This window comes from Mauremys mutica, chromosome 9, assembly GCF_020497125.1.
Source record: "Mauremys mutica isolate MM-2020 ecotype Southern chromosome 9, ASM2049712v1, whole genome shotgun sequence".
NCBI classification, from domain to species: domain Eukaryota; kingdom Metazoa; phylum Chordata; order Testudines; family Geoemydidae; genus Mauremys; species Mauremys mutica.
Genome location: NC_059080.1, coordinates 95885886 through 95896669, shown reverse-complemented (window position 1 = coordinate 95896669; position 10784 = coordinate 95885886). Strand labels below are relative to the sequence as shown.

Genomic DNA, 10784 nt, shown 5'->3' with positions numbered 1-10784 from the left:
GTAAAGAGATATTAAAGCACCATCTAGTGAAAAATCAGAGACATATCTTCCAGGCGAAAATCCCCAAAAACATCAAAAACAGGGTTAGAAATTGTAGTAGTAAAGATACTTTCACTGCATTGGAAATGGTATTTAGTGAAGAAGAAAAAATAATAAATCTGAGCTGGATTTATTCACACACAAGGGGAATACTCTGTTCCTTCTGTGAGGAAATCTATACAGGCATTTCTGACAGAACCAAATCTTAACCAAGAAGCAGGACAGTTTCCCTCAGCAGGGAGTGTTTCCTACTGGATCTATTCAACAAGGGATCTATACTCGAATTACCCCCACCCTCCTCATTATGGGTTCTAGAACAATTCCTAAGATCTCAGAGCCTAAAGAGTGAAAATATTTATCAACAGGAGGGGTCCTACAGATAATCCTGTCGGGCTATGTGAAATATTTTAAACAAAATCATTACAATATTTGGGGTGTAGATTGGAGTTGAATTACAGTTTGGTGGAATTGTATGAAAAATTTGGAGTTTTGCAGGTTTTTGCCTGAAAATAAAAGATCATTTTTAATAATAATCTTCCCAATGCACTGCATGCAGATTGGAATTCTAAGTCCAGATTCAACAAATCATTTAATCACATGCTTAAGTCTTGCAGAGGGCCATTTGTGTATATCCTTAAGCGCTTCACTAAACTGGGGCCCATACAAGCACTAGCCAGGCAGATGTGCTCCAGACCTGGCTGATATCAATCATCCGCCAATCCCAAAAGGGTTTGTGGTTTAACAAGTAAAGGGAATGATTGACGCCTAGCCAGCTAGCAGCACATGCTGCTGCTTGTGGCATGCAATAGCCAGGGCTGCATCCTGCTCCTTTGCAAAGGATCAGCAGGGTATGCTGCAGTATTGCTTCCTGCCCAGAGCTATTCTGTTAGGCACCAGCAGGATGGCCCATTTTATCCTGCCCCGCAAAGCAGATCTTCATCCTTGAAATAAATCAAAGAAAATAAATATGGAACCTTACGATTTCATTATATCTTTAGAGGTTGACTTCAGCTACGTTTCATGAAGCATATCAGAGCCAAGGGCTGACCAGCTTCTATGGACTGTCATGGGGTCTTCCAGTTTCTCATGTGTTCTCCTTGCTGCCGCCACTCCCCAAGAGAGCGACAGATACAGGATGCCATGTGGCCATTCAAGCAGTGACAAATGGGTTTAAACAATAAGAAAGCATTAGTTCATTTTGTTTGATGTTCCCATTTCAAAGTTGGGCAGAGAGCCGTCATTTCATTTACAATGAACTCATCCCCCTGGGCCTTGTTTAGCAGTCACATCCATCATATAAAGAGTACAGTGCTCAGCAGTGCAAGGTTATGGTAGGGTGACCAGATGTCCCAATTTTATAAGGACAGTCCTGATTTTTGGGTCTTTTTCTTATATAGGCTCCTATTACCTCCCACCCCCATCCCGATTTTTCACACTTGCTGTCTGGTCACCCTAGGTTAGGATGACTCTAGGAATTCATCCCTTCACAGCCAGACCTTCCACATCAAGCCCAAAATCGTTCTGGAAGTAGTTACCATCCAAGAGCGGCACAGATATTTATGTGAAATGAAGCATGAATCCCAGCGCCCTTCCTAGTAGATAAGTGTCCCTGGACAACCACTACCACAACTAGCACCCTACGTGGTTGTCTCAGCAAAGTGGTCAAGGATGGAAACGGAATTATCCTCCCATCCCCGCCAGTGTTCCCTGCAGATCGGGTTTGTGGCATATGGGTGGGCGAATGCTGGGGAAGTTCTGTGCTGTGTTTGTTGAGAGGATAAATAGAGTTCCGCATTCTGCAGGGCTGTTGACCCAATGACCGTTGTCCCCATTGCTGATCTTCACTTTTTGTCCCCCAGACTTGGTTAAGTTCTGGGTTCTGTGAGTTCACCTTCCTCTGAGGGAGTGAGCCTTTCATTGCTGAGTCCACCCACCATCCCAGCATTTTAAAAAGGTTGCCCTTTTCCTTTTTAAGCCTTACAGCAATAATGCATATATCCTGCTAGTGAGCTCTGAGCAGTTTGTTTCAATACTGTGTCTTGAAACCCTGGGTTCTCACTGAGCGTCTTTCCCCACACTAAGGAACCACTGTGATAGGGAGCCCACCTCGGCAGCTTTTTCGGGGGCGGTTTTGACATCATAGATCTCATGATGTTAGGAATCATTAAAAAGGGGATAGAGAATAAGACTGAGAATATATTATTGCCCTTATATAAATCCATGGTGCGCCCACATCTCGAATACCGTGTACAGATGTGGTCTCCTCACCTCAAAAAAGATATTCTAGCACCAGAAAAGGTTTAGAAAAGGGCAACTAAAATGATTAGGGTTTTGGAGAGGGTCCCATACGAGGAAAGATTAAAGAGGCTAGGACTCTTCAGCTTGGAAAAGAGGAGACTAAGGTGGGATATGATAGAGGTATATAAAATCATGAGTGATGTTGAGAAAGTGGATAAGGAAAAGTTATTTACTTATTCCCATAATACAAGAATTAGGGGTCATCAAATGAAATTAATAGGCAGCAGGTTTAAAATAAATAAAAGGAAGTTCTTCTTCATGCAGCGCACAGTCAACTTGTGGAACTCCTTACCTGAGGAGGTTGTGAAGGCTAGGACTATAACAATGTTTAAAAGGCAACTGGATAAATTCATGGTGGCTAAGTCCATAAATGGCTATTAGCCAGGATGGGTAAGAATGGTGTCCCTAGCCTCTGTTCGTCAGAGGATGGAGACGGATGGCAGGAGAGAGATCACTTGATCATTGCCTGTTAGGTTCACTCCCTCTGGGGCACCTGGCATTGGCCACTGTCGGTAGACAGATACTGGGCTAGATGGACCTTTGGTTTGACCTGGTACGGCCGTTCTTATGTTCTTATGATGTGAAAAGCACGAGTCTTATCTACTTTAGTGCCTATGCCAGTGCTGGCACTGTTGCTGGAACATAACGAACACTTCCTGAAGTACCTGCAGCTCCTCAGGACAGCTACTAAAGAGAGACAACATATACATTACGTGAATTTCACACCTGAGGTAAGTGCTTCTTATTGGTGATTGTTTTTCTGGACCTTCTCCCTGCTGTCCTTTTCAGGGTTTGGCCTCACAGCAACAGATCAATAGTAACTGGCGTCTACCACTTACAAATTCTAAATAAAGATGGGCCCAAGCTGTGACATTCTGGTTCTGGATTCATATGCAGATCCAAACTGCCTCAGAGTTTGATGGTATCAGGAGTCATTGTTCTATTTTGGTGTATAATACACCTAGGCCCAAGCTACTGTCTGGATCCAGATCTGGATTAAGATTTGAATACGAGTTTCCCCCAAATTTAAAAGCATTTGAACTTGGTGTTCTGGTTTTGCCAGTTACAGAGACAGGTCTGAGCCACAAAGTTGGGATCTGGATTTCTTCAGTATTTAGGCAGCTTCTGAGCCAGTGGCAGTTTGTTGATTCCATTAGTGGAAGATATGTGTCCAAATCCCTTCAACTGCTTTATAATTCTCAGTCAAAAGCTTTAGATTTACAGAGACATAAACTGAGTAAGTTCTTTATGCTATTAAAACCCTGGTACATCCTTTATTGCAGCAGCCTTTTTACAAAATCCACTAATCCTCTTCCCCCATAAGACTCTGCATCCTGTTTCATAATATATTTTACTGTTTTCATGCTAATAATCTTCGAACTTGTACATCTTCTTTACTAGACAAACTAACAGATGCACCATAAGAATGTTAAACCCGCTCTCTCCCCCTCGCACACAGATCAATTCATTCTGCAGATTGTAGGACATTCTTTGAACCAATTTCTTAATCTCTGCTTTTCAGGAACTAAAAAGTCAGTTGTTAAAAGGTAAATATGGGTCCATGTTACAAAGTTCAGATACAGATCTGGATTTTTAACACTTTATTTCTAATGCTTTCATGTTTGGGGGTGTTTGGTTCTGTGGTTTTGGTTTAGGTTCAGGCTTCATGATTAATACTAGAGCTGGGTGAAAAAAACAACCCAGGATCTTTCCTATGAAAATTCCAGTTTATCTGCAGGAAGTTTTTGAAACAACAGGTAAATTATTATTTTCCCTACACTTTTCCCAGTTGAAAAACAGTGTGGAAAACCCAAAATGTTTTGTTTCCACATTGCGGGATTATTTTACCGGAAGTGTTTTAAAGTGTTTAAAAGTGTTTTTCGATGGAAAATTGAGGAAATTGTCAAAAATTAACATTTTCCTGTATAAAATGTAGTTTTTAAAGAAACCCTATTTTCCTATGAGAAAACGTTGTCAGAAAAATTTTGACCAGCTCTATCTTAAACAGAAATATGTAATCAATAGATGTACACATCCAATGATGATTTTTAGGGCTAACATTGCTGGAAAGGATTGTATAGAATGGCTACACTAGTCAATATGCAATATGCATTTCTGGGCAGTTAAGAAAAAATCCAGCAGAAGTTAGGCCCTGCCCCTGCCCCATTCTGGAGACACCTGGGGCACAAATGCTGGAGGAGCAGGCAGCCTGTGAGTTCCCCACCTTCCCTGGGGTGGTGGGGCTCAGGCCTCAGCCCTGGGGAGGTGGCAGGCTCTGACCACAGGGCTTCAGGCTTTGCTTTGGGCTCCATCCTTGAGCCCTGACTGTGGGGCTTCGGGATCTGGCCCCATTCCCTGACCGCAGGACCACATCCCCTGGCCACAGGGCTTTGGGCTACGGCCACGGGGTTTCGGGCTACGGCCACGGGGCCCTGTCCCCAGGGCTTCAGGCTCTGGTTCTGGCTGCCCGCTGCCTCTCCCAATCCTCATCGCCCCTGGCCCCTGCTGCCTATCCAGCCACCTCCCCATCCAGGGCTTAATTTGTCCCTGGGCTTTCCAGTAAGTCTGCTGTGAAAAGTGATACTTATGTATGTTTGTTAATATCGCTTTTCACAACAGACCTAGTCGCTAGCTGGGAGGCTGTGAAAAATATTAACATACAAAGAAATATCACTTTTCACAGCAGCAGACTTACTAGCTAGCAATACATAAATTACAATGATTTTGATGTGCATATTTATTTGTTTTTCCTAAAGTTAATTAAGTTTTTTTTAGGAAAAATACTCTGAGGCCACCAAAAAATCAGTCGTGAGAACCCCTGGGTTTGGCACACCAAACCCTCAAATTAGCTATTTTCTTCCTCTCCCCCCCGCCTTGAGTCTGTTGCTGCTCCCACTGAAGTTAATAGTAGACTTGAATCCACTTGGGACAGGAAAAGGCCCTTCATTGTTTCTATCACTGCATCATTTTCTCCTGTTCAAAGAGACTCTTTCCCCTTTGTTTCCCTTCAGCAGTCCTGCCAGAGCTCACCTCCTCCACGAGACTGAATGCTGCCAGAGCTTGTCTTCCATTCAGCCTGCCGCCACTGCTGCATAATCATAAGCATGATAGAGGGCCTTCAGAATGCTTCCCCAGCACTTTTATTTGTTGTACCATAGTGTGGCTGGTACAGGCGCTGAATATGGAGATTTAGAAGTAAGTTTTTCAAGCAGCGCTCAGGAGGTATGCGTGCTAATCCCATTATCTGATAACAGGATTTGTGAGCACACCTCCCACCATCCTGCATTAATAACACACACCTTAGCCTGGCTATGAAATGCAATTTAAATGCCTACGAAAAGTTGATAGAACATATGTTTAAACGGCGGAATTAAACAAAACAAGTTTATCAAAAGTAGTGACATTGCCAAGATTTTATCCTCCCTCATAACCACCCCCAAAATCACCTGCTCAGTCAGACTTCAGCTGCTACTGATTTGCTGCATGTTTGGGCTGGTCTACACTAAGGGGAAAAATCGATATAAGATACGCAACTTCAGCTACGTGAATAACGTAGCTGAAGTCGAAGTATCTTATATCGATAACTTACCCGTCCTCACGGCGCGGGATCGATCTCCGGGGCTCTCCATATCGACGCCGCCACCGCCGTTCGCGGTGGTGGAGTTCCGGAATCGATATAAGCGAGTTCGGGGATCGATATATCGCGTCTAGATGAGACGCGATATATCGATCCCTGAAAAATCGATCGCTACCCGCCGATACGGCGGGTAGTGTAGACGTAGCCTTTGTCAAAAGACGCTTTTACCATGCAAATGGCCTTTCTAGAGATGGGCTGGAAGGGCAACCCTAGATCTGGCTATTCCCGGGCATTGGGGAATTTAGACTCCAATCCAAATCTAGACCTTAGGTTTGGGCCTCAGGGAGACCACTAACTTATTTTAGATTTCACTTCTCATTCAATAAAGCCACTATTTTAAGTAAAATTGGTATTTACTCCTACTTCACTAGCTAAATCCTATCAGTAGCTCTCATCAGATGAGCACAGATTGTTTTGGGAACAAGGATCATGTTAAAGAGTTATAGGGGACTGGATAGTTTAGGGAATTGGGAACGGGGTATGGTGTAATTGCATGTAGGTCACTGGTCTCAATTCAGTGTAGGTTGGCAGGGAGTGAGTATCATGGTTGCTCGGTCACCCATATGAAATTAGGTGGTGGAATCGTACATACAACTGGGTGCCTTGCGTAGCAAACCCAACACAATTATAGCTCCAAAGAGCAGACCAGTATTGAATGGGCACAGATACCGAACCTACATCCTCCCTACCAGAACCTGGAGATACACAGGCAGGGAAGCTTGCACTACCCTGGGCATAGATCTCTCTCTCTCTCTCTCTCTCTCTCATATCTTGTGCATATGCAACTCCTACAAAGTTTATAGGTTAGTGGGAATCCTGAACTTCAGCAAAACAAGTGTGATGACAACGAACTGTCTTTTATCTCTAACTTGATGCCATGTATCCGTTTGAGCCAGGCTGGCTTGGACACAAGTTCCAAGAGATGGCCAGACTGAATAGAATCATCTCTTCTTCTGGAAGTTCTTCCTCCATGCAACACCGTAATACAGATGTTTGTCTTAGCATGTCTACTGCTGCTGTGCTACCACTGGACACAGTTGTCAACTTTCCCGCAGTAAATAAGCACTGCGACTTTCACAATAAGCCAAAAATCAAGCGAATCCCATTTCAAAACAAGGCCAAAACAAGCCAATCCCTAAGAACCCCAACACTCTATGTGACTAGATCCCCCCCAGCGTGCAGTCTGGGACGGCGGAGAGCCCGCTGTGCACCCCTGACTCTCTCCCCACCTTGCCCCTGCTTGCCGGGAGACGATCAAAAAAAAAAAAAAAGAAGCAACAAGCAACAAACTAAAAATTAGCCAACGAGTAACTCACAAGCTAATTAAACCAAAAACAAGCCCAATTTCTGTGTTTTTTTCGTGGGTTTGGGATGTCTGCCACTGAGCCCCTCTGCCCACAATATTTAAACAATGTTGAAAGGGACGATATAGTGCAGGCAGAGTGCCAACTAACAACAAAAAGGGGACCCAACCCTGTGAGATAATAAACAGCTCCAGTGATGTGCTGATCTGCCCGTGTTCCCCGCTGAAGTCCACACGGCAGGTGTTCATCACCTCACAGGATCAAGGCCAATGCTGTGCCTTGGGTAAACAAAGACAACCCAACACTGGAGGAGTCAAATCTGGAAAAATAAACCATTGCCTCTGGATACTGTGCACGAAAGGAGATCCTGTAGAAGATAAGGCACTGTGAAACAATCTGAATAATTCAAAAGAGAGAACTGACAGAGGCCAAGAGCTACATCTCTTCACTTGTCCTGGAAAATTGTGTGTAATTTAAGACTCAAGATGTGTGGGCTACTTCAGATTATAAACTCATCAGGGAAGGGACTATCTTCTTGTCCTGTGTTTGTATAGCGTCGAGCACAAGGGGTGCCCTGGTTTATGACTGGGGCCTCTAAGTGCTACTGCAATACAAATAAACAACAAAAGTTTTGACTGGATGTACAAATCACAGTGTGCTTCTGTTCCCCGACTGGATGAGTAATTGGTAGAATCAGTTTTCCATTGTAAACACTTGAATACTTTGGTTCACTCAGGTAAAAAGTACTTCGCTCTTTCACAACACTTTCCATCCCCGGGTTTCAGTGCTTGTGACAGAGGGCTGGGCAACAGCAGCCGATCCAGCACTCTAGTCACTACAACTCTAATGAATTACTCCAGAGCAGACCTCATTAAGAAGAGCTGTGCCGAACTGATGGGCTGAGGAGAACTAAGAGGCTAATTAGGCAGCTGACTCTGCAGATGACACAACGGGCACAGGAAGGAAGTGGGAAAGGTGGGGAAGCAGAACGAGAGAGCTTGTCTCGGGAGCTGAGGGCTCCTTAGGACTGTAGGGGAGAGGCTATATAGTGTATAAGGATGGTGCAAACTAACGTTGTAACTAAATTGCATGGGGTGTGTTTTACCAGTAAAAGGGTCTCTCAGGTGTTTGTGGACTTGAGCAGAGACAGGAGCGAGTGCTTTGAAAGCATTAGGTCAAGCCTTTTTTTCCCCCCAGAAAGGGTGACTCCTGTGGGAATTGCCAGATCCTCAGCATTTTTGAAAATCAGACCACATATTTAGGTGCCTAAGTCATGTTAGGAGCTTAGCCTAAGTTTTTTTTTTTAAAAAGCTATGTTTATTAATTAAGCTTTACAACCCCCCCCCCCCCCGTGAGATAGCTAAGTTATGCCCATTTTACACATGGATTGGCGAGGCACAGTGAGGTTTAGAGATTTAACCAGGATAACAGTCAGTCATTTGGCAAACCAGGAATAAAATGCAGAAGCCCTGACTCCGAGTCCCGTGCTCTAATCACTAGGCCATGCAATAGAATCTGTTCAGGGTCTATTCTATAACCCCTATGTATTTTCCCCCACAAGAGTCATTTTCTACATTGGTATGGTCAATCTGCTTCTGAGAGTTCACTCACAAGTCTTCATGTTCTGCTCGTTCAGTTAAGTCAGTAGCACGTCATCTTAGCTACGAGTTTAAACCACAGCCAGTGGGGAGCTGTGACAGTGAGGATAACAGAAATTGCCTCACTTTGACAGAGAGCACTCCACGCAGATCAGCCCAGCACTTGTTTGCACTCTTTGCTGGCTTCCGTGGGGCAGATTTGACTTTGTTAATCAACTGACAAAAGAGAGAGCTGTCATTGGTGCCAATAGCACCAATGGCATAAGCTTAATGTAGGAAGGCAACTGGGCTTCTGAATCAAGCATGAGAACCAAAGCAGTTGAAATGAGCAGTCTATGACCTATGACCAATATAGAAATCCAAGTTGTTGTTGAACGGAGACTCATGTTGGAGGAACTGTTGGTCTTGTGGCTAAATGATGGAAGTAGCAGTCAAGAGAGGTGGGATCTGTTCCTCACCTCTGACAGAAACGTCATGTAATATACCTCAGTTTCCCTATCTGTAAAATGGGGCTTATATTAATCAAATCGGTCATTTCTGTCTCTAATGGCTATGATCTTAGGTCCTGAGAAGCAATATATGCAATAAATTGCATGCACAGCTCAGTCCACTAAGGGGAGCTCTAGGCTCAGAACTAGACATTGGCTTCTTATATTAAGTAAACTACAGCAAAAAAGCTTCTAGAGTATGTTGTGATAAGAAGGTACATATAATTAATGGAATATTTACAGTGTTGTTTGTGAGCACAAGTCAGTTCAGATAATGTTCTTGATGGCACTTGCAAAAGGGTAGCAAACAGATCCTTTTTTGGAACTTTATGGCAGAAATTGAAGTTTACAGCAAATTTCATTCAGACCCTCAATACTTTCCCAGGAACACAGAACTCTTGCAGGGTGGATTTAGCTTTTACAATGTACATGGATTAGTACTTCATTATAAAATACCTACAGTCCAAATCTATTAGCATATGCTGTAAAAAACTCCCCAAAACCCCAACCCATACATGCTTTTAGCCTAAAGATTAGTGTTTTAAAGCCCCAGCTTACACCAATATAGAATCATTTATAACATAGATAAGGAGTTGTCTCATATTTTAGTGGTGTGGCTTCCAAAGCATTTGCAATGTTCACCTATGTGAGATGAATATTAGGAATTTGAAAGCTGCAGGGTCAGTGTAAATTAAATTTCAGATCAGACTGTGGCACAGTTTGCAGCATGAAACACTTGCAACCTGATCAATGCTCACTGGGTAATGTAAACACATTGCACCAGGTATGCAGCAGAACAGCTCTGGGAGGAGCATATACTGGAATTTCACGTAACCAGGAAAACAAAACAGCTCTAATTGGTTTGCAATTTGAGAATGAAGCATTAGAAACCTGAGGGAGCAGCAGTCCATGGTGCATGACAAACATAACTTCATGATTTAACTGTCCCTGAGGTGAAATCAAAAGGTGTTTAACAGCCAGAAAGATCCTCCACAGCCACATTGACAGTTGTGAGGGGCTTATGCCTAGGGCTCTAATGTGGTTAGGTTGGGGTGTAAATATTTTCCCCATTTGGTTTGTTTTATTCTGGGTGACAGAGTTTTACCAGAGCTGTTCTCACTGCATGAAAAGTGGTGCCTTTCCAACATTTCCTGACCCTCCTGGAGTAGCGCTGATTAGTCAATTTTGTTTGGCCATGGCTGAAGTCAACTGTTTTTATTAGAAACTCTCTCTCCTCTATCCCCTCTTCCTGCAAGTCTCCTCAAACTTCTCTATGGACTGGTTAAGAACCGGTCACCTTAAAGCAAATGTTGTTTGTATTTTTCTTGGTCTTAGGCAGGCCAGTGAATAGATGCGATTTTTTTTTTCATTCTGGACTCCACAGTCCCTAATGCATAACGCAGTAAGAATGCATCAGCAT

General features: G+C 43.5%; 1 long non-coding RNA gene across 1 annotated transcript in view; it reads left to right on the top strand.

The window, feature by feature from the left end:
- LOC123377431 overlaps positions 1–10784 on the top strand; it is an 82231-nt gene that overhangs the window by 15215 nt on the left and 56232 nt on the right. The window lies entirely within an intron of this gene.